Below are 24,102 nucleotides of genomic sequence, written 5' to 3'. Positions count from 1 at the left end.
ATATATATATATATATATATATATATATATATATATATATATATATATATATATATATATATATATATATATATATTCTGGAACAGAGATGTCTGTAATAAAATATATTAGCCTTTCTCCTTCTACTCAATTATTACTAGGCCTGGTAAAAATAAACATGAGCATCTGGGACCTTGAAATGTGGGACAGGCAACCAGTGTTGACAGTTGGCTTACATGGTGATTATTAGAAAGATGATTAAGAGCAGTACATTATTTTAATTGTGAAAAATGATGGTATAATTCCATAATAGTTGTTAAAAAAATCAATACTAGGGATATATTTAACTTCTTTATTCCAAATCTTCATTAAATACATGATGAGAAATTCTATTATTCTAAGAACTATTAAGACTTTATTGCCAAAATTTAGCCATGATTAAAACTGATTGACAGTAGCAACAATCAAGGGAGGTGAAATGTGAGAAAGCTATTATAAGAGACAGAAGCACTGCTGTATATTGATTTCTCTCAGGTTTTCTCCCAATTGAAATCACCTCTATGGCCTTTAAAGTTATCCTGTAAAGTGAAGGTGCAGATGGTGAAAAGAGATTTGTGAATGAGAAAACAGTAACAATCTCCAGCATTTGGTCTTGGCTGAATACACTGGTATAGCTTGCTTTACAATTGCATTGTTGAAGAAGATAGAATAAATCTGTCTCAGTTTTGTAGATTCCTCTTACAATGTAGATAAGATTAACCCATTCTTGCTTATTGAACTTTGAATGTCTACATTTGAATCCAAAAGAATACAAATTCTGTTGATGAATCTCTATTAGTGTTTCCTATTTCCCTATATCAGCTAGCTATATCTATCAGCTAGCTGGGATAGTGATATACCTTGGTTTGTTCATTGCCTTCTAGCAATTAAATCCTCATCAAATTCTTACATTTGGCCAAATGTGTTATCTGTGGTTTTCTAATTCAGAAATAATTTTCTAGCCATCTTAGCAACTTTCTCAAAACAATGGTAAACCATTGGAATGGGATATATGATCATGATATGATTACCGTATATGGTCTGTAGGTAGGTTCAAATAAAATTGCTTGGATTTCCCAAGGGACTTTATAGATAAAACTATAATGATAATAAAAAGCAGAAGAAACCAGTCTGAATAAACACTACAGTTCATTTGAATTTCATGTTTTCAAAGAAATGGCAAGGAAAACATTTTTTCTCTTTATGGTTGTAGGATCTGGTTGAAGGTTTTGGAGTTACCCATCCCATGATTTCTTTTAATTGCATTAACTTTGTAACTTAAAATAATTTACATTTAAATAAAGTTAACATATGTTATACAACAGGAGATTTCTTCTTTCAGGAAATCTCCAGGGACCAACAATAAGGCAATGTGAGTAGGAAAGATAGAACACATTGTAATTGAAGATCCTGGTGGTTTGCCCATATAGATAAGCAAATTCTCAACAAGATGACAAGTATGGCAGATGGCACAGTAAATTTCATAGAGTTCTTTGCCAATTCAGTGTTGAACATATTCATCCCCTTCTTTGTTTAATAAGCAATTTTCTACATGAAGGGTTTATTGGATGATTTACAATGGAGTGTTATATATTACTTAAAACTACATGCTAATCATGTGGGACATTTTATATTATAAATGAAGTGACTAAATGAACCATGGTCAGTTTTAGACTGTCAGGATTGGCCATTTCAAAGCATAAGCAAGACAGCTGTTGATTGATCTATAACAGCAGAAAATTTGTAATCAGGAAAATGGGCAGATCCAGAATACTATTCACAATCAAAGATAGGCATGTCACATCCCCTCTTAACACAAATGGTGCATTTATTTAACCATTAATTCCAAATGGTGAAGAGACCCCTTTCCAAAAAATAACTTTAGCTCAGTTAGAGGGAGATTTATGGGGTGGAATTGGCATGCAGAAAAGTTTCAGAAATGTTTTTGTTTTTCAACAAAAATTTTATAATCCTGGGTCAGGAAAAGATTCCTATTAGAAGGCAATGATGCTGCTTAAAATGATGCTAATTAAAGGGAATGAGTACTATCAATATAAAAGAGATGTCTCCATGCACTCATTGTACAGTTAGTTTGCCAATTGAAATGTGCAAGTTCAATACTTTTGTCCAAAATTTTATTCAAATTATAGGATTAATCTGAGAATCCAATTTCTACTTTGCCTATTCTTCAAAATTCAGCAAAAGAAAAACATTTATATTTGTTTTACATAAGGGTCCATTTTATGTAAGAGTCAAGTAATGGAAACATTTTTGTCCTTGTTCTGTCAGTTCTAGGTTGGTTCTCTCCTTGATTAGTTTCTACTCATTGCTTATAGATGAGAGACTTAAGAGGTAGCTATGAAAGCTCAAAAAGTATCTCTGATATGTAGAATTTTGATCTAGTGATCAACTAGTTTTCTAGTTGATGGGATGGGAACAACTTTGTCCATACATCAATTAAACCAGTCAAGATCAAAGTTCTTGGTATGCTACTATATGAAAAAAAATCCAGAAAAACCCTTCTAAATTCTTGAACTAATACAAATACAATTCTTAAAATCAATAACATATATTATATCTACTAATACAATTAACAGCTTAGAACTAGATTGCATCTCATTCAAGGCAAGATTATGTTGTCTAAAATTCTGGGCGAAACAAATCATTTGGGAACCTGATTGGTATATTTTAATCTATACAAAGTGTCAGGAATCCCTTCAATGCTTCTTTTCTAGGCTCTGCCATTCTGACGGGAAGGGGGAGGTTTCGCCCAGGTGGGAGGGGGCCTATGGATGTATTTCCTCTACTTTGTTCTCTCTAAAATTTGATGTATGCCTTTGAGTGTGAAAAGGGAGGAGGAATTTGCCAGGGACCATTGCCTTATCTGCACTTCATTGTGAGATCTGTTGAAGCACCTGGGACACATCCCTTATCAGCTCCGGTTCCCATAACAACTTTGTACCTGTGGATTGGCTGGACGCAAACTGGACAGTTGGGTTCTGGGTGGGGTTTGTGAAAAGAAGTTTTAATGTAACAATTTGCATGGGAATTTTTTAGATCTTGCTTTGCTTTTTGCTATCACTGTCTCGCAATAAAAGTTCCTGTTTGAAACAATGCCAGTTTCAAGAGTTCTGCTTTCTTGGAAGTATTAGCTGAGGCAGGACCTTACACAAAGTACATCAACTTATTCTGTAAAAGAAAAACAGCAAGGATCAAGGTTGATTTGTATTAAAATGGCCACAGGTCAGACATGAACAACCAGGCCCACACATGTGAGATTCAAGCTGATTACTTTATTGTTCTCTGCCTATTACACAGAAATCTCCCCAGACTGGCAGCTTTTTCATGGGAACTACTGGATAAGGCTCTAAAGCATTCAGGAAGGGTCAGACCTAGGCTTCTTGTGTTTATGTAATGAATCCAGGATAATTCTGTTCTTAGCTCTTTTTCCAGCTGGGATGGTTTCTCTCTAAGATCACTTCCTTTTTTAAAAAAAATAATAATTCATATTTAGTATTACTCTGGTACTACTCTAGAATTAATCTCTCCTTGAATTACAATTGAGATACAATTTTTTGATGTTTAAAAAATCCTTAAAATGCTACTTTATACTCACAAACCTTTTTCTATTATTCTGTGCATATTTATACTGAAGTTATGCTAGTTTTAGGAAATGTTTATATTGATTATTGTACTGTTTTATTGTGATGTTGGTTCATATACATAATTTTTATGTAGCCACATTGCATTTAGTTAGAAGCACACACTAAATAAAAGTATGAGCATTGCTACATGAAATGTATTTTCAATTTCTTCATAATATTGGACCTGAAATACTGCCAGTTGTCCATAATTTCATATCAATCTATGTGATCTCTTTAAAAGAAAGAAAAATGGAAAAATTCCAGTTGTAACTTAATAGCTTTTAAAGACCAATAAAACAGAAGGGCTAGAAATCAGTGGAGCTCTTTGAAAAATGGATGGAATAAAAGTTGTCAATAACTAATCTAGCAGTATAGCTACACAGAGAAGGTAACATGTTGTGTTCCTGTTATTACTTCATGAAAAATGATTACATCATTGGTAGGATGTTATATGGCCTGTTGCCAGATATTGGTACCTGCTATTAGTAAAGTACGTTGATAGTGATGGTAAAAATGTGCAAAAAACCCACATTTGATTCTGAGATTGTCTTTTAAGAAATTTTCATTAACCTGGTCTAATTACACTCACTTATTTGTTTAATTTATTCATTTGTTTTCTTATTTTTAAAATAAAGCAAATAATACTAAATTATATTGATGTCCCTGATGCCCACTAATATACATTATAAATTCAAAATGAGAGATTTTGTTTTGTTTTCTAGAGTAATATCTTTGGACATCCTGTGAAAGATTCTCTTCTGAAACACTGTTTCTTTGATATCTTCTTGACATAATTATTATTTTTTAAATTATATTGGTTAGATCTTTTGTATCTAATTAAACCAATATTCCATGGTCATTTTATAGCCGGATAATTCACATGCAATGAAAAATAGCAGTTAACCAAGTGCAGAACAAAATCATGATAACCTGATAGTTCTTTTAAATTAAAAGTATTTTTATATATTCTTAATTTTATTGACTAAGTAGTAAAGTTTGCTTCAACACTGAATAATCTAGTTTTAATTCCTTGTAATATATGACTTTAGTAGCATTCGGACGAAATCACAAGTCAAAGGAAACATATTTATTTCATTAAAATAACTGTAATTCTCAGTTGGCCTTTGCAATTGCTGCCTATTTTTTGATAGGCAGCAGCTTCAATAACACTGATGTTATTAGCTATAAAATAAGGGTCTTGAATAATTTGCACATATGTTTATGTACATATATTATTATTCTATATGAAACAAAAAAGCTTTCAACATTTGTTAATTTGTAGGGGAGGAAAAGACATGCAAATTGTATATATTTTGCCTCCAGAAGAAAAGACAAAATCAATAAAGTTAAATCTTAAAAAGTATTTAGTAGATCCACATCAAAATTAACCAAAATATTCTTAATATTTTAGCTGCATGAAATGGGTATGTAATGCTGCAAGCACACACAGACTATGATGGACTGGGCTCCAAAATCTCATCTTGTGACCCTACTGTAGCCTTTAGCAACTCCTGGGGATAATCTGATCAGAAATTATTGCCATTAGTGGCTTTACTTCTTAGAACAGGGATATCAAATTGGCAGCCCACAGGCTGGATGTGTCACACACAGGCCAAACCCACCCCGGCTCCGCAATGATAAAAAAAACGTCATGATACGTCATGTTATACAATCAAGTTTCACACCCCTGTCTTAGAATATCTCTAGTTTACTGGGAGGCATCAGGTGGAAATACTCCTTCCTTTAAAAGCCTGATAAGAAAGGACAGTTTATTGTTGTGGAAAAACAACAATAAAAACAACAAAAAATGGAATGCAACACCGAAGAGAAAGATCATACAGCTTAATTGATCATTAGTTTTTGGCTTATAGAGAAAGGAACTTAACTCAATAGAAGGGTAGGAATTTTTATAGGAATTTCAACTTGTAGAATGGTAAACTTTTTGCTGATTTGTGGACTATAGTAAGAAAAACAGATTTATTCTGTCTATGTGAGGAAAGCAACTTTATTGTTAAAGTAAACTGTAGTCATAGCAGTGGAAACATCTAAAAAGAAGTGAAACATTGATAGGATTAGGCATGTGTCTCCAATTTACATGGAACATTTGAGATTTTGCTGAGTTACATCATTGACCTTCGTTTATTAGGGTTGCCCAGACAATTACTTGGTGCTTTGATCTCCACTACTTCAAGTCAGTTTCATTCAGCTTTTGTTAAGGTAAATAATAATAATAATAATAATAATAATAATAATAATAATGATGATGATGATGATGATGATGATGATGATGATGATGATGATGATGATAATGATAATAATAATAATAATAATAATAATAATAATAATAATAATAATAATAATAATAATAATAATAATAATAGGAAACCATACCATTTTAGATAAATGGCTGTCCGTCTCTTCTTAAAAACTTCCAATGAACTTCCATTCACAGCTTCTGGAGGTAGGTTGTTCCACTGATTAATTCTTATAACTGTCAGAAAATTTCTCCTTAGTTCTAGGTTGCTTCTTTCTTTGGTTAGTTTCCATCTGTTGTTTCTTGTCCTGCCTTCAGATGCTTTGGAGAATAGCTTGACTCCCTCTTCTTTGTGGTAGCCCCTGAGATATTGGAACACTGCCATCATGTCCTCCCTCGTCTTTCTCTTCATTAAACTAGACATACCCAATTCCAGCAACCATTCCTTATATGTTTTAGCCTCCAGTTCCCTGATCATCTTTGTTGCTCTTCTCTGCAGTCTTTGTAGAGTCTCAACATCTTTTTTACATCGTGGTGACCAAAACTGGATGCAGTATTTCAAGTGTGGCCTTACCAAGGCATTGTAAAGTGGTATTAACACTTCACATGATCTTGATTCTATCCATCTGTTAATGCAGCCTAGCACTCTGTTGGCTTTTTTGGCAGCTGCAGCACTGCCAGCTGCAGCACTGCTGGCTCATATTTAAGTGATTGTCCACTAGAACTCCAAGATCCCTCTCACAGTTGCTACCATTGAGCAAGGTACCACCTATACTATACCTGTGCATTTGGTTTTTCTTGCCTAAATGTAGAACCTTACTTTTTCTACCATTGAATTTCATTTTGTTAAATAGTGCCAAATTTTCAAGTCTGTCAAGATCCTTCTGTATCTTAAGCCTATCTTCTGGAGTGTTGGCTATTCCTGCCAGCTTGGTGTCATCTGCCAATTTGATGAGTTCCCTATCTATCCACTCATCCAAATCATTGAGGAAGATGTTGAAGAGCACTGGGCCCAGAACAGAGCCCTGGGGCACCCCACTACATACCTCCCTCCATTTAGATGCAGTTCCATTGAGGACCACATGTTGAGTATGGCCAGTCAGCGAGCTATGAATCCATCTGGTAATGATGCTGTCTAACTCACATTTTTCTATCTTATCGAGTAGTAGGTTGTGGTCTACTTTATCAAATGCCTTACTGAAGTCCAAGTAAATTATATCCACAGCATTCTTCTGGTCCTCTAATTTTGTCACCTAGTCAAAGAATGCAATAAGATTTGTCTGGCATGATCTGTTTTTGACAAACCCATTTTGGCTTTTGGTAATGACTTTGTTTGCCTCTAAATATTCACTGATTCATTACTTGATTATCTTTTTTTTTTTTGAAGATGGGAACTACTTCAGCTCTTTTCCAGTCCTCTGGTATTCCCCAGTGCTCCAGGATCTTTGAAAGATATAGTTCAGTGGTTCTGAGATCACATCTGCCAGTTTCTTCAGAACCTTGGGGTGTAGTCCATCTGGTTCTGGTGATTTGAACTCATCTAGGGTGGACAAGTTCTCACTTACCATTTTCTTGCCTATCTTAACTTGTGTTTTAATCTGCTTTTTACGGTACTGTTTTTGATAGGTTAGATTGTTTTGTGTAAAGACGGATGCAAAAAAAGAGTTGAGTAGTTCTGCTTTCTCCCTGTTGCTTGTCACTTTCTTGCCACTTTCTCCTACTAATGGATCAATCATTTCCTTAACTTTTTTTTTTGAAACAGTTGATTTCAATTCATCTAAAATAGTTCAAATTAATTTTATATATATATGGATTGCGGAAACTTTTTCACTACAGTAAATGAAATTATATAACTGATTCTCCACCAAATTAAATGCTAACAAATCATGTATGATTGTGTCTTCTTCTTCATTATCGTCTTCCTCTTCCTTTTCTAGATCAAACTTCAAACTGCCAGAATGTAGCCACCTTCTTGGCTTTGTCACTGGCCAAAAATAAGTTATTATTGGTACATATTTCTGGTAGTAGCTGACATACCAGCAGATGAATTAGGCTCTTAGTGTTCAGGCAAAGCTGTTTAAAAGAGAGTGTCCTGTTGAGTGTCACACCAAGATACTTTAATGTTTGACAGTGCAACATCCAACTCTTTCTTGCATCTTAATTTCGGAGGTGGAAAACACACACTTGTGTCTTTTTTAGTTGGGTTTTAAATGGTTGATGGAGTAATATCATCCCAATTCTTCAAGTGCTACCATAGATTTCCTAGCTACCTCATGAAAAGTTGATCCTTGTGTGCCCATTGCTATATCAGCCACAAAGATGAACAGACATGTGTTGTCATGGACTGCTTGATCATTCATATATATGTTATACAAGGTTGGAGACAATATATTTCCTTGCGGCAGCCCGTTCTTCTGCATTCTGCATTCTTCTACTGATCTTACCATTCAGCATCATATAAAATCTCCAGTTTGGAGGAAGCTGCCAATGACCCTGGTGTTATCTCCCGTGATATTATGTAATTTGTGTAGCAATATCCTATGGTTAACAGTGACATATGCTGCAGTTAGATTGATAAAAGCCACTCCAGCAATTAACTTTCTTTTGAAACCACCCTCAGTATATTGCGTAAGGTTTAGAATCGGCCAAAGCCTGACCTCCCTAGTCTAAAACAATGATGGTTACTACTGTTCTTATAAAACTCATGGTTATACAATATCAAAATATGCTATGGGCATATTCCTTATAGTAAGTTCTGCAGGCATATTTTGGAAAATAAATTAATATTAGATCAACTTTAGAACTGGCATAAATCAAAACTAAAATGTGTCTCAGGCATATCAAGAGATGGTAAAATCCATGGGGTTCTCATATTAAACTAAATATTACTGTTTCATATGTTAACTAATGAAACACAATGCACAGATGGGGAGGAATGTCCTTCAGAGGCAAAGCACATGCTTAATTTGTTTTTAGTTATTTCAAAACTTGCCACTTCCAATTAGAAGGATCATCAAGCAGATACTGGAAAGGTCTCTGCCTAAGAGCCATTTGCATATAAAGCAGTTAATAGCAAAAAAAGAGGCAGATTTATAGTTTTTATTTATTTTTCATATTTTTTCCCTTATGGATCATTATTTGGCCCCCTTATTTAGAAACTCAGTAAGAAAATCTATAAACATGCTTATTTGTGCGAATTTCCAATTCCAAGTTATTTTTTTTTAAAATGTGACTGAAACAATTCTGAATAGGATTTAAGTTCTTTCAGGTTTACCTCCAAAATCCTGATGTCTTAACCTCCTTTTTATTCAGGATGACATATGCTCCTATCAGAACTGAGATTCTATGCCTTGGGATATTTTTGGGCTTCATTTATATACATGAACAAAAACTTTTCCTTCATTTCAATTCTTTTCTTTCAAAAACAGAATTAAGAATAAATACAATGGAAAGGTGAATAAAAACTATAATGAATCATAGAGTGCTTTGATAATGTTCTACTAATATATTCTTTATAGAAACCTAGTTCTCTATTACAGCATTTTCTTGCTAAAGCAGATAAGGAAAAAGTAACATTTTCTTTTTCATCATTTTTATGCCTCCTCTCCTTGCTTTTTTTAATCAAAAGGTCAGTTTGGCTATTTTTCATCTTCTAAGAACTGGAATTAGTCTTTTCTGAAAAGCAAGTTTCATGTTTTGATTAAAAAGAAGAACTTTAGAAATTATTTAGGAAAGATCCTTGGGAGTGCACTGGAGCACGAGCAAGCAGCTGCAGTGGCTTTATGATTGAGGAGCTATCATGCGCGACTGCCATGGAATGTAGGACAACATGCAGCTGTTATAAAGCGAACTAGACAGATGCTGCATTCACATCTTCACATGTTTCAGTGCAGCTTTTCATACAATATCTGAAACATTGTACAACCCTGTTTAACAGAAGTGCTATTAGACAGTCCATCTAATGCATTGATTGATTGATTGATTGATTGATTGATATTCTGTCTTTATTTTGTACAACTTCAGGCAGCATGGAGCTTTTAAAAAACTTGATTTTCATGTAGCTGCCTCCTTGTAGTCTTCTACTATCTTTAGAAAAGAGAAAATGAAAAAGTCTTAAGTGTTAATTTCATTTACATTTTTTATCAATTGTTGCTTTAAGGTTATTAGTTTATTATTCGGCAGTAGCTAGATTTAATGGCATGCATAAAAATGCTATTTTTTTTTTTATTATCCAATGCTTCCAGAGTAAACTAATTTTCTCCAAAGTGTGTAATTTTATGTCTTTTTGATAGTATTTCATTTCAAGTAAAAGAAAATCCTGAAAAGTGCAAATTTTAGACTGGGTCTTTTAACATTTATTTCTACAGTTGAGTCTGAAATCAATTTACCTGTGTAAAAGCAGTCAGGGATGGTACTTTGTCATTCAATCACATCCTCAATGAATACTACTTTGACCTTATATTAGACAACATGCTATTTATGGTTTTTTTTTTAAATGTGATGCACAGATGTAAACTTAAGAATAGCAACAGTCGGAAGAAGCTTGGGTTTAAAGAAGATGTAAGTAATCAGCAATGTGCTAAGGACACTATTGGACATGATAAATTGTTTAGCTTTCTATATTCTGTTTTAAACCTTTGGCCCTGTATGATTTGTTCTCCAACCATAGCTGGCCAGTTCAGTACATTATTCCCATTAGAAGCCATTAGTTCTCTATGTGCACAAGCTCAGAAACAGTGTTTTTCAGTGATAGCCATTGTTTTATGAAGCAGAAGTTATACTGGCAGTTATCCTGATGGCATTGTGGAAATTAGTTAAAGTATTCCTTTTTCTAGACAGGTTTTGGTGAATTGGAGTTAGCATTATTTTGTTACTGCAAGTGATTACAGGTAATCCTTGATTTACAACAGTGAAACTTAGTTGACACAGAAGTCAGAAACTGATATACTGAAAAGCTTAGCTCAGTGGGCCATAGAAATCAATAGGAGTGCCTTCGATTTAACAGTTCATTTAGTGACCAGTCAAAGTTACAATGGCACTTAAAATGACTTATGACCATTTTTCACATTTATAACCATTGCCACATCCATTGCCATGGTCATGTGAAGAGAATTTGGATGCTTGGCAACTGGTTCATATTTATGACCATTGCAGTGTATTGGGGCTCATGTGATCACCTTTTGCAACCTTCAGACAAGCAAAGTCAATGAGGAAGCCAGATTCACTTAACAATTTGTTACTAACTTAACAACTGCAGTGATTCACTTAATTAAATTCACTTATAAAATTGAATTTATAATGGCTGCATCTAGCTTTGGACACTATAAAGTAGAATGATAAGTGATGTAATGAATTCATTAAAAAAAAGAATTCTACTGTGTGATATAAATGGTAACCAATATGTAACAACTGATTTTTTTTAATTGTTTGATCAAAATATTTGCAGTATTTATCCACAGTGTAAGGCCACTATTATGCTGAGGCTTTGGGTTACTTAGCTTTTATCATTTTATTTTTCTGAATAATAAAATGCTTCATGTTCTTATATTGTGGATAATTAACAGAACAATCCAAACCATATGTTATTGTGCTTTGATTAGCTGTAAAGCCCTGCTGGATACAAGGAGACAGGGAAAATTGTTTTTAGATAGAAAAGAAATCCTTCCAGCTTGGCAACCAGAAAAAAAAATTGAACTAGTCAAAATATATAAACTTTGCTTTCGAGGCAGATAGATCAAGAATCCAGAAGATTCATACACTTACCTGGGTTATCTCAACCCCTCCTCCTTTGAGGCTGTTTTATTAGTCATATCACCATGACCTGATCCTCTTACTTATGCTTGGTTGGCTTCACTCTTCAACTTCCACCAGCATCACTCTAGATGTCTTTCTATTGTTTTACCTCCAGAAGCTCCTCTAAAAACCACTGGGCATTCATGGATCCATGGATAGACAGAAGGTGGTGTGATCTTATCCAAGGCAATCATTACCTCTCATTCCAAGTAGTGACTCAGGTTTCAATTGAATTGTGTATCACAACTTCAGGGACATCTGGGTCCCTTAGTTGGGTACTCAGTTGCTAGCCCCCAACTGGCATCTAGAGAGAACCAATGAAACAGGCTGCTGCTCCCTGAAGCAGGGAGCAGCCACAGAAAACTCCAAAGCTAATGGGGAGTAATCTAGCTATGGCAAGGCACTAATAACAATTTCCTAATTCTAGTTCACAATACTACTGCTACAAAACAAATAAGGTAGGAGACCAGAACCACCAAATCACCTCTCATGAAGGATGGCAAATGTAGAATCTGCACTAAATATTAGACTACAATTTACCACCATCCATACACCAATACTATCTATACTACATCTCAATTATTAATACTCTTACTAAGTCAATCAGGATAAGAAGAATCATAATCCCCTTCTATTTCCCACTCAGAGGAAGAGCAACAATTTGCCCTATTGCCCCATTTAAAATAAATTCATCCATCTCCTTAATCTGCCATTTTGGAAAGCAAAGATGAACTAAATTCAGAACCACACCCAGATGGATTAAGCAGTCTAGATTCAGTCTCTTCAGAGTCCTCCAAATCATGTGCCACTGAAGGATGCAGGTTGGTCCTCTGATAATATCACCAATCAGTTCCAACTTCTGCTGACACCCAGTACTGGAACCCAATTAACCAAAACCATTGCAACACTAAGGCCAGGGATATCCAGACTGCCGTAGTTCTCTCTACTCAGGAAGAAAACTGAGGCATGATGAGACCCTAGCTTCTGTAAGATATTTTCATGAACAATACCATCACAGCTGGGTTGTCATACTTTATCTATAACATGTATGGGAGGAGGAGGAGGAGGCAATCCATCTTTGAACTGGTCTCCATCAGCCATAACTGTCATTCTCTCATGGTAGTCCAGAAAAGGAACCAATACCATGAGTACTAACACAATCTACATTGTAAAGTTTCAGGAAGCTTTTTCAGTCTTAGTAAGTTTAAAATTTCTGAATTTCAACTCCAAGAAATTCCCAGCCATTCCCCTATTTGGGAAATTTTAGGAGTTGAAGTCCAGAAAATTGCCAAGTTAGAAAAAACAGTGAGTTACTATTCTTGCAAGTCTGAAAGCACTTCTCTCCTTCCTCAGTTTTACTTTCCAGACAACTAGGAAAGAAGGGCTCTCCTGAGATTCTTCATAGATTCCCATTTCTCCAGTGGGCTGAGATATCTCTTGTCTTGTCTGCCTTCCTCCTCCTGTTCCCCAAGGTTATTCTCAGAGACCTTTACAATAACTGAGTCATTCACCCGAATGAATAGTTTAGAATAGTAAAGAATAGTTTACTACAAAAATTGAATTTCTGATTGTTTTATATAAGGCATGCCTGACATTCTTCAAGCATATAGTATATTCCCAATTGGCAAACAATAATTCCAAGAAAATGGATATATATTATTACTTCTTCTTCAAAAAATGTACTCTTCTTTTGTCATATTTATTTCCTCTTGAGAACACTTCATTCAGATGAGAAGATGAGAAAGGAGGAAAAATCATTATAAAGCACATAGATAGAGGAAGAAATAAACTATGAATGCGACATGATAAGAACCAACATACATTTACAACTACCATTTCTGTGGGCAAAGAAATGTCCTGTTACATTGCTAGTAATTAAGTCAACGTGCACCCATAACTTTGAGGAGAAAATGTTTATCCTTTCATTATTTCTTTGAACTTTTCAGTTAGTTTAATTTTATTCTCTCCTAAATAAGGTATTGGTAAGACAGATAAGGAATAAGAAGGAAGTTGGGTACATTGTTTTAAAGCACCTTGAGTTATTTACAAATACACAAACGAAGGATGATATTATGCTATTAAAACGATTTATCAAGAAAGAGGCAATCCACCCCAAAACAGGATTTTTCAGCTCAAATTCCTTAGAATAAGATGACTATAAATGAGCTATTTTCTATTTTAGACAAGCTATCAAGGTCAATAGCAAACTGGTAACATTTTATTTGACATGAAATCCCTTGGACTGACATTGTTATCTGCATCGGGATCAAAATTTAGTGCCATTATACCTTTTTCCTCCTTATTCAGACAAATGATGTCCATCTATATAATGTTTTGAATAAAACATTCCAAAACCAAGAGACACTTTGCCTGAATTATATCCACAAATTAACATGACTTTTCAATTTGAATATCTTAAAATAGGAAGACTATAAATGAGCTCTTTTACATTTGAAACTGGCTGCCAAGGTCAAGAACAACCAGCAACATGCAATCAGTTAGGAGTTCTTTGACATGGGAAGTTCTTAGGTTGACATTGTTATCTGCATGGGTATCAAAACTTAGGGCCATTATACCTTTTTTCCTGCTTATTCTGACAAATAGAATTCATCTAAATAATATTTAAAAATATAACAAGCCATTTTAATATCAAGATAGTTTGCTTAAATCCTTCTTAAATTATATCCAGAATTGGGCCCTTTAATCAGTACATCACATGGGCCATGATATACTCCAACACTTCCATGTAATTAGTAATTAATAAACAATCACCCTGAATTTCTCTAGCCATCAGATAAAATCTATAAACTGCTAAGATACAAGGACAAAGGACGAAAGAGTGGTATATCACAAATAATATTATAGCATTACATTACTGAGTAATGAAACAGTTATAAACAGTTGTGTTCATTAAATGATCTTTAAAAAGAATACCTTTTCATAGCTTTTTGCTAAAACATGTTTCAGATCTGTGACTACTAGGAACAATAGAAATAACAGCAAGAAAATCCTTTTATAGGACAATATAGTTCAAATATTGTGGTTTGACAAAACAGCTACTTTAAATTACACTACATATACAGCATTGCTATTGGACAATTCTTTCTCAAAGATCCTCTATTGCTTCATTTTAGTGAGTTATTAAGATTAGGGTGGATTACAGTCCATCATCATAAACTTCCTATACTTTGTGAGTCTGTCAAAATAGCAATATTTCTATGTCATTTTATATTATTCTCTTAGAACAGGAGTTGTCAATCTTGGCAACTTTAAGACTTGTGGACTTCATGGTTGCTGGCTGAGGAATTCTGGGAGTTGAAATCCACAAGTCTTTTTTTTTTAAATCCACAAGTTGCCAAGGTTAAGGACCCCTGTCTTAGAATAGGGTTCTTCAAACTTGGCTCTTTTATGACTTGTGGACTTCAACTGCCAGATTTCCTCAGCCAGGCATGCTGGCTGAGGAATTCTGGGAGTTGAAGTCCACAAGTCATAAAAGGGCCAAATGTAAGCACCCACTTCAATCCACATCTTAAGAAAGCAGAACTCTTGGAAACGGTCTCTTCCAACAGGAACTTTTATTAAGAGAAATTGATAGCAGGCATGATAGACAGGATCTGAGGGATTTCCTTACAAATCGATGTTTTAAAATGTCCCTAAGCAGCCTCCACCCCGCAGTTCTTCCGGGTGATTCAGACCAGCAGATTTCTAGGTGTTAAATCCAGGAAAGATAACATCAATCCGGCTCCGTTGTACATGATCATTCAACAGCTCCTCACACCTTATTTTGATGATGGATAATTAAACCAGATCCCAGAGGCTGTATCTTTTCACCCCCCCCTTTCCCTAGCTGGCGGATAAGGAGGAGAAGTTCAGAGGGGCATAGGACAAAAGGCTAATGGTTACATTGTGATGGTTAGCAGACCCGAGGCAAATAAACAAAAGGTTACTTTGTAGTGAATAGAGGAAGTGAAAGTAATAAAACCCTCCTCCCCCTTAGAGTATGGCAGGATCCAGGAGAGGGTAAGAATTGGTTTTATATCAGAGAAGATAGATAGAAAGAAAATATAACTGGATTCTGTCTTAGAACTATAGTAGACAATACAGAGATAATCTGTGCCTTCTGAAGGAATCATTCCCTATTCTTTTTTCTTTCTTCTTCCTTCTCTAGTTCCTAGAATAAAATGTATGACTTATTTCTCCAATTGGTACTTTCAAGGAAAGGAAACTTTCACTATAAAGCTCTAACAATATGTTACTACTTTAATTTACAAAAAAGCAATTAAGGATTGGAGAAGCACAAGAAACTGCAAGGCAACCATTTTTCTTATTCATTGCAACAAATTACTCCTTCATGCACGAATCACAAAGCTGGCATAATGTGATTGCTAGATTGATGGCAATACAGTTCTCAGTCCAAAATGTCCACATGTAGATTTGAACTGTCTTTATCCAGAGACCTCTGAATAAGCAGCTATACGTATATAGATTTTATCAGTTCGGATGGATATACTAAAATATGGACATGCAGGAGGGGGATTTGAGCATTGAAACTGGAAATAATTCAAACATAATTGCTTTGCTGTCCAAACTGTTATGCATAGAAATTACTTATATAATATGAATGGCTGAGGCTTGGTATTTTAATTTTCCTAGATTAATGCAATAGCTCAGTTTATATACAATTCATTTTAGAAGACATGCATACAGCTTAGAAAATTCTATATTGCTTTTCTTTAGGAAGTATTTACCAGGCTGTTGAACTTCCAACAATGAAAGATTTGAATGTAGATTTTAGGAGTTTTAGAATGAAAAGTTTTAATTCAGTATGTATATATGTTTTTTTTTTTTTAAAAAAAGATGTCTACTTTGTTGCATGTCTGACTTTATGTCTATGGAAATTTTCAATCATCCAGGTCATAGTTATCCCAAAATATGCTTTTTCACGAGGCAACTGAACTTTCTTGTTTTTCGTTGAAGATGTTTTGCTTCTCATCCAAGAAGCTTCTTCAGCTCTGACTGAATGGTGGGGAATGGAAAGATTAAGATTAAGAAGAAACTGGACAGCCATTTGTCCGAAATGGTGTAGGGTTTCCTGCCTGAGCAGGAGGTTGGACTAGATGACCTCCGAGGTCCCTTCCAACTTTATTATTATTATTATTATTATTATTATTATTATTATTATTATTATTATTATTATTATTATTATTATTATTATTATTATTATTATTATTAATACTCCTCCAGACAGCTGTTCATTTGCATTCTTTTAGTGGGTCATTAAAGCTACCTGGAGGCTTATCTGTGTCTTCAGGGTCACCTGAGTAGTGCAAATGGATGTGGAGCCTTCTTGGAACTGCTGAAAGGACTGTGTTGTAGACTGGAAATAGATGATGTTGTATCTCTCCCTCTTTGTTGAGAGAGGGCTGTTCAGTTTTGACATAGATGGCCTCCACTTTGATCCCTTTTTCAAACCAGTAGTCCTTTTTTGAGATTTGATGAAGGCCCACTTGGGGTAGCCACACATTCTGAGGACTTCCTTGATGTGTTTTATATGTTGACTATATGCTATTACTGCACTTGCTTAGACTTGCATTATGCTGTATATGTTATAATTTTATATTAGAAAGTGTAAAATGACTTATAATTGACTTTAATAAGACAATAGGATAATTTGGATGTCAGTTTCTAAAGCTCAGGATCAATTGTGTCTTTTTTTGTTTCAGCATTCTGAATAATGATTATGCACCTGATCAACCTAAATTATCTAATATATTCCATTTGAAGACACGTTGTTCAATAAAAAAGTTTAATCTATTTTGAAAACTGCTATTAATAAGAGGATTAGTCAGAGTAGCCAAACAAAATCTTCAATGAAACTAATTTATTAAATCAATTTAAATTAACATTTTCATCAACTACAAGATAGATCCTCCAGGTATTAATTTTGTTGACCAAGTAAAGGGAATCAGTGTTAGGAACACAAGGGTATTTGACATATCAGAATATGATTTAACTTATTTTTCCTCTCTTCTCCTTATATTGCTTTTTAAAGAAACATGCAAGAAAGGAATAGTGTAAGAATACAAGGTTCTGTCCTTGAAGAATATCCGGAACTTATAGTTAGTCCAAAATGCAGCAGCCCACACACTTTGTGCAAGCTTAGATCTGTGGATGTGTTACTTGTTTTGTGGGAGCAGCATTGGTTGCCAATTCCAGGTGCAGTTCAAGGTCCTGGACATTCATTCATCCATCCATCCACCCATCCATTCAATTTAAAGCCCTGCTTGGCTTGGGAGAGTGTATTAGAAGGTAAGACCACCTCTCCATAATTACTGTACATCAACTCAGCCCAGCCCAGAATGGACTTCTGGAAGCGGCGTCCATGCAGAGAACCGCTTGTTTAGGTATTTGAATCCCACCATTGAATTTACACTATTCTATATTACAGTACATATTCCCCCATCTAATACATTTACTATCATGTTGCTTCACTTTTTTCAAGTAAAACATTTGGGGAAAAAAGAAAGAAAAAACCTCACAAAAAATCCAAATTCATATTTTGATTAAGCAATCCGTAATTTTATCTGGAACTGATGAGAAAGAGGCATATAAATATGATTAGCAGACAAGTTTAGCAATCATTAGCTGCATTAATCATTAATAGCAATGATTAGCAAGAACAGTTTAACATTTCTAATTGCTATAAATCTATATCTCAGAAAGAAAAGGTCTGACCATGATAAAGAGTAGAAATAAAATCCTACAGGTTCAGACCACAAACTAGTTTCATTGAGCACCTAATCAAAGTCTGGAATGTGAAGGAGGTTAAAGCATTTGGCAAAACTGCTCTGGGTGAGCATTTTCTATTAAGTGGTGGAGTGTGACTAGCTGGATTGGGATGGCAGAACCAATACCAATACCTCCTTATAGAAAGAGGCTTTGCTAGTCAATGTGAGAGAGGCAGTAGCATACTTCTCTGGATCCAGGTATTTTAGGTGACTATTGACCAGCCTCTAACCCTCCCATTTCATGGAAAGGTATAGTTTGAATGCTGGAGTAGATGCACTGTAATCTCCTAGATAAAAGAGATTGCCTGGTTTGGTTACAATTGGGATTCAAGATTTTGTGTACCATAGAAACCATTATAAAACTATTGAATCCAGGAGGGAAAAGTGTATCCTTACTTGTCTTTTTAGCTTTTTCCATGGCTCAGTACCATAAAATATATTATCCTTATGAGACACCTACAAAGGTTGTTGTTAGGACACTGTTTACTTTGGTTCCATTGTCTCCTGAGTGCAGTTGCAGTTGGTGATGGTTAGAGGAGGAAAGATTCATTCAGCCATTAATGTCTTGTTGGGTGCTACATAAGTTCTATTTATTCACCCCAGCTTTTTTATATAAATGTGTTTCAGAGATCAGAAGACAATGGTTTTTAGTGTACATTTCATCTCTATACCTGGAATTTTGAATAATACCTGCAAAGAATCTCAAAGGTGTTTTTTTCTTCAAAAGGCAACTGGACTGTTTTTTCCTTGAGGAAGAAGAAGAAAATATTTCGTTCCTCATCTTTATCATAATCTGATGGCCTTACAAAGGATATTAAGGCAAAACTATTAAAAAGGGCATTTTAATACTACAGTGCAGACACCAAGGTTGATTGATTATTTCATAATGTTATTTGTTCTTATGGATTTGTATTTTTACTGATTTTGTACAGAATATTATAAGCTGCCAAAAATGGATTGGTGGTATATGAATATGATAAATGCAAAAGAAGAGGGAGAAAGAGGAACTGGACCACATGCTTGTTGTTATTAGTTGCGAAGTCATATCCGACCCATCGCGACCCCATGGACAATGTTCTTCCAGGCCTTCCTGTACCATTTTCTGGGGTCCATTTAAGCTCACACCTACTGCTTCAGGGACTCCATCCAGCCACCTCATTCTCTGTCTTCCCTTTCTTCTATTGCCCTCAATCTTTCCCAGTATTAGGCTTTTCTCCAGTGAGTCCTTCCTTCTCATTAGGTGGCCAAAGTACTTGAGTTTCAACTTCAGGATCTGGCCTTCTAAAGAGCAGTCGGGGTTAATCTCCTCTAGGACTGACCTGTTTGATCACCTTGCAGTCCAGGGGACTTGCAGGAGTCTTCTCCAGCACCATAGTTCAAAGGCCTCAATTCTTTGGTGCTCAGCCTATCTTATGGTCCAACTTTCACAGCCATACATTGCAACTGGGAAAACCATGGCCTTGACTATACGACTTTTGTTGGCAGGGTGATGTCTCTGCTTTTTAGTATGCTGTCTAGATTTGCCATAGCTTTCCTCCCCAGGAGCAAGCGTCTTTTAATTTCTTGGCTGCAGTCCCCCTCTGTGGTGATCTTGGAGCCCAGGAAGATAAAATCTGTCACTACCTCTATTTCTTCCCCATCTATTGCCAGGAATTGAGAGGGCCGGATGCCATGATCTTGGTTTTTTTAATGTTGAGTTTCAAGCCAACGTTTGCACTCTCCTTCTTCACCCACATCAAGAAGCTCTTTAGTTCCTCTTCACTTTCTGCCATTACAGTGGTATCATCTGCATATCTTAGGTTGTTGATATTTCTCCCAGAAATCTTAATTCCAACTTTTGACTCATCTAGCCCTGCCTTTCTCATGATGTGCTCTGCATATAAGTTAAACAGGCAGGGTGACAGAATACAGCCTTGCTGGACTCCTTTCCCAATTTTGAACCAATCAGTGGTTTCGTGTCCAGTTCTCACTGTTGCTTCTTGACCCGCATATAGGTTTCTCAAGAGACAAATAAGATGGTCTGGTACTCCCATCTCTTTAAGAACTTGCCACAATTTGTTGTGATCCACACAATCAAAGGCTTTAGCATAGTGATGTTGGCAATTTGATCTCTAGTTCCTCTGCCTCTTTCCTCCCTGTACTTCTGGAAGTTCTTGATACAAATACTGCTGGAGTCTAGCTTATAGGATTTTAAGCATATTTCCAGGTTATCTCTGGCATGTCTAAATACAACTGGGGAAAAAATCATGCTTGGCATGTTGGAAAGCTACATTAATTTACCTTAATTCTTGACTCCAATTGAGTTTTTATTCATATCATGTGTACAGGAGCTACTTTCATTGCTCAAAAAGATTTCATTGTAATACTCAGAATTTCATGAGCTTACCATGAAAGATATGTTGATCTCTCCAAGGGCTCTAATTTAATTGATTTTGTTGTTATTGCTATTAAAATAGCAAAAGAGAGAAAGGAAGAGAGAAAGATTAGATAACATCATTTAATACTATGAATACAGAAATTATGTATTTGCTTTGAACAGTACTGAAAACACTTACTATAGTTATATTTTTAAGTAGCAAGCAGAACTGTAATAGTCTTCTGCCAAATAAAATGTTACTGATTACTCTTCAGTGGTGTGAACAGATTAGATCCATGGGCTGTCAGTTCTACTACTATTTGCCCATGACCAGAATAGATTACATTAGAGGGAATGTAGTCCTTGGCAGAAAAAAATGGTTCCTACCTTGCTCTAAATTCTAGGCCAAATACTAAATAGTAAAATTGCTTTTCAGGACCAACAGATTATCAGCAAAAAAAGGTTATTTCCATCAAAGATAAAGCTTGATCAAGCACTCTAATTTTGTAAAAAGAATAGACCTCCCTGTATGCATCTTTCTAGATATACATGTTGTGTTGAAATTTTGAATGATGTACAGTACATGAATGCAATACTATATCATTCCCATCTGATTTTATGAACTGCGGAAGTGGCCATGTTTTGACAAGTCTACTCTTCTGCTTTACTATATGTAGCCAAGAAGGAAAGGAACTTTCAGCCATATATCAAAATTCACCATGACCGCATATCCCATTTCTATGCTATTCTGCAGGTGGGAAGTAATGACAGATGGTTTCTTGCAAGCTGATGATGTCCAGAAAAAGATTGGCAATAAATCACTGTGCTTAAGAGGTTCTGCATCCAAATCACAGTATCACCATTCTATGAAAAGCTAAAACAGAAATAATATAGCATACTAATATTTTTAAAATTAATATAGCCAATTTAAGCATTAATATATATGTTTCACTGATGCTTCTGCACCTGTTCAGCTATGTTCACAATGTCAATTTGAAATGTGTTGACCAAATCTATATTCAGTATTCTGGGTATATACAAAAACACACAGACACACACACATGCACAAACCCCCATCAATTTAATCAACAATAGGACAACATCTAGAGATAGAATTCTATGTCGAGAAAAACAATTCGTTTCAATTCATTAAGTACCTTCTATCATTTAGTTTTAGGCATTTTAGTTTTGAATGGCTGAAAATGGGAGTTTGGCATTATCTTCCATTCTTTCATATCTGTCATTTTATATCTTTTATAACTTCCATAGAGATGTCCTTAATCCTGTGGAAAAAGAACAATCAGAGTGAAAGTAAACAAAGTTCTTATATCCCCCCCAATACATTGTAGTACTATATAACTCTATACTATCTCTTGGACCATCATTCTACTGAACACCTAATTCTCATAGTACTGTCAATGTATATGTGTATTTACCCATGTAGTATGGCTGTAGTATTATTATTTATCCTTATTATCTTCTTTACTCCCCCCTCTTATTGGTATTATTACTAGGATGAAGATTATGATTCTGTTACTTTGCATGTACATTCTCTGCATCAGAAACAAATTCCTTGAACTGAATTGACAATCATACTTGGCCAAATAAAGTATTCAATTCAGTTCAAGGAATTTGTTTGATTAGACAATCATACTTGGCCAAATAAAGTATTCAATTCAGTTCAATTCAATACTAAATAACTCCAAAAATATTTACATAACCACAAGGCTGAAATGTATGCATTTTATGTGGTAAACACATTTTAACATAAGTTTAACATACAAAATAAAAACTTTTCTTTCCACTGTACTACTTAAAGCAAGTTACACTGTGGCTGATAAAGCCCATTTGGGTCAAAATACAAATATAACAATCTATATAGTAATGGATACTGGATGAATACATCCTTCCACCCAAAATGAACTTCATTTTTCCAAAATGTAATACTTTTACAAGTGTGTTGTGTTGTTTAGTTCATAAGTTAGTAGGTTGTTAAAAAAATAACCAATTTTCTCACTTTTATAAACCAATGCAGTATAATAGGAATAGCAATCCTCACACTGGAAGACTATATTGTACTTGTTTGCCATAGACCTCCTGTCTTAATAAATAAATGTTTCATTTTCTTCTTTCCATATATGATTATTTTTAAAATGTATCCCTCCATTAATTATCATCTAAAGAACTCATATTAGTAGACATGGGATTATCTATCTTTTCATCTTCATTATTTAATCAAACTCACTTTTTCTATTCTGGAAATGAACCTATTAAAGATGTCAATCATTTATGTCTGGTTGTAGTAATGACAGTATACAATGGGCTCCTCTGAAAAGGCTTGTCTCTATAGAATTGAGAATTTTTTTTAAAAAAATGTTTAGTTTCTTCCAAGTGAGAAGCTCCTTTGACTTATTTTTCAGTGCTACTAGTTTGCTCACTTTCCATTTGCTGTCATTACCTCAAGTCACCATTAAACAATGTCATTTAATTATTAGGTATCCACTTATAATGATTTAAGACAGCTGTTAAATAAAACATTTAATTTAATTTAAAATGATACAGTACACATAGAATTAGAAATGACATCATTATTTTAATAAAATAGCCATATGTTTTAGTTAGCTAAAGTTTTCAGAAAACAAGCTTAATTCATGATGAATTTAGAAAAATGTAAGTTATCTTGCAGAGTAAACTGGCATAAATAAAACAACCTTTATTTAGAGTTTTGATACTTTACTGAATGTCCAAATGATATTTTGTTCTATTTTAATTGAAAGAGACATTTCTAAATTCCAGTGAAGGTGAGTTATCTTTTATTTAGATTTTCTAGCCATCTGTTTAGGAACTTAAAGACCAGCAACCACCTTTCTGCACAAATCTGCAGCAGTTGACTGAAAGTCACTCTGTAATTGGGCAGACTCCTAATGTACTATAGTTAGGTTTAAATCCAACTGAAGAGATTGTTTTCTTCCTCTTTAACAACATCCAGTATAATGCCACCAATGTCATGACTTTAAAGATTTTTTTTATTTTCACATGTCACAGATTCATTTATTCACAGACCCGTTGGCTGATTGTGTAATTTGAACCAGTTGCCAAGTGTCCTAATTTTGATCATGTGACCATGGGGATGCTGCAACAGTCATTAAGTGTGAAAAACAGTTATTAGTCACTTTTTTCAGTACCATTGTAACTTTGAATGGTCACTAAATGGACTGTTGGTGGAAGACTATCTGTATCGACACTCCT

The sequence above is a fragment of the Protobothrops mucrosquamatus genome, unplaced genomic scaffold, assembly GCF_001527695.2.
Source record: "Protobothrops mucrosquamatus isolate PMUCROS unplaced genomic scaffold, P.Mucros_1.0 scaffold238, whole genome shotgun sequence".
NCBI classification, from domain to species: domain Eukaryota; kingdom Metazoa; phylum Chordata; class Lepidosauria; order Squamata; family Viperidae; genus Protobothrops; species Protobothrops mucrosquamatus.
This window is presented reverse-complemented; position numbering follows the sequence as displayed.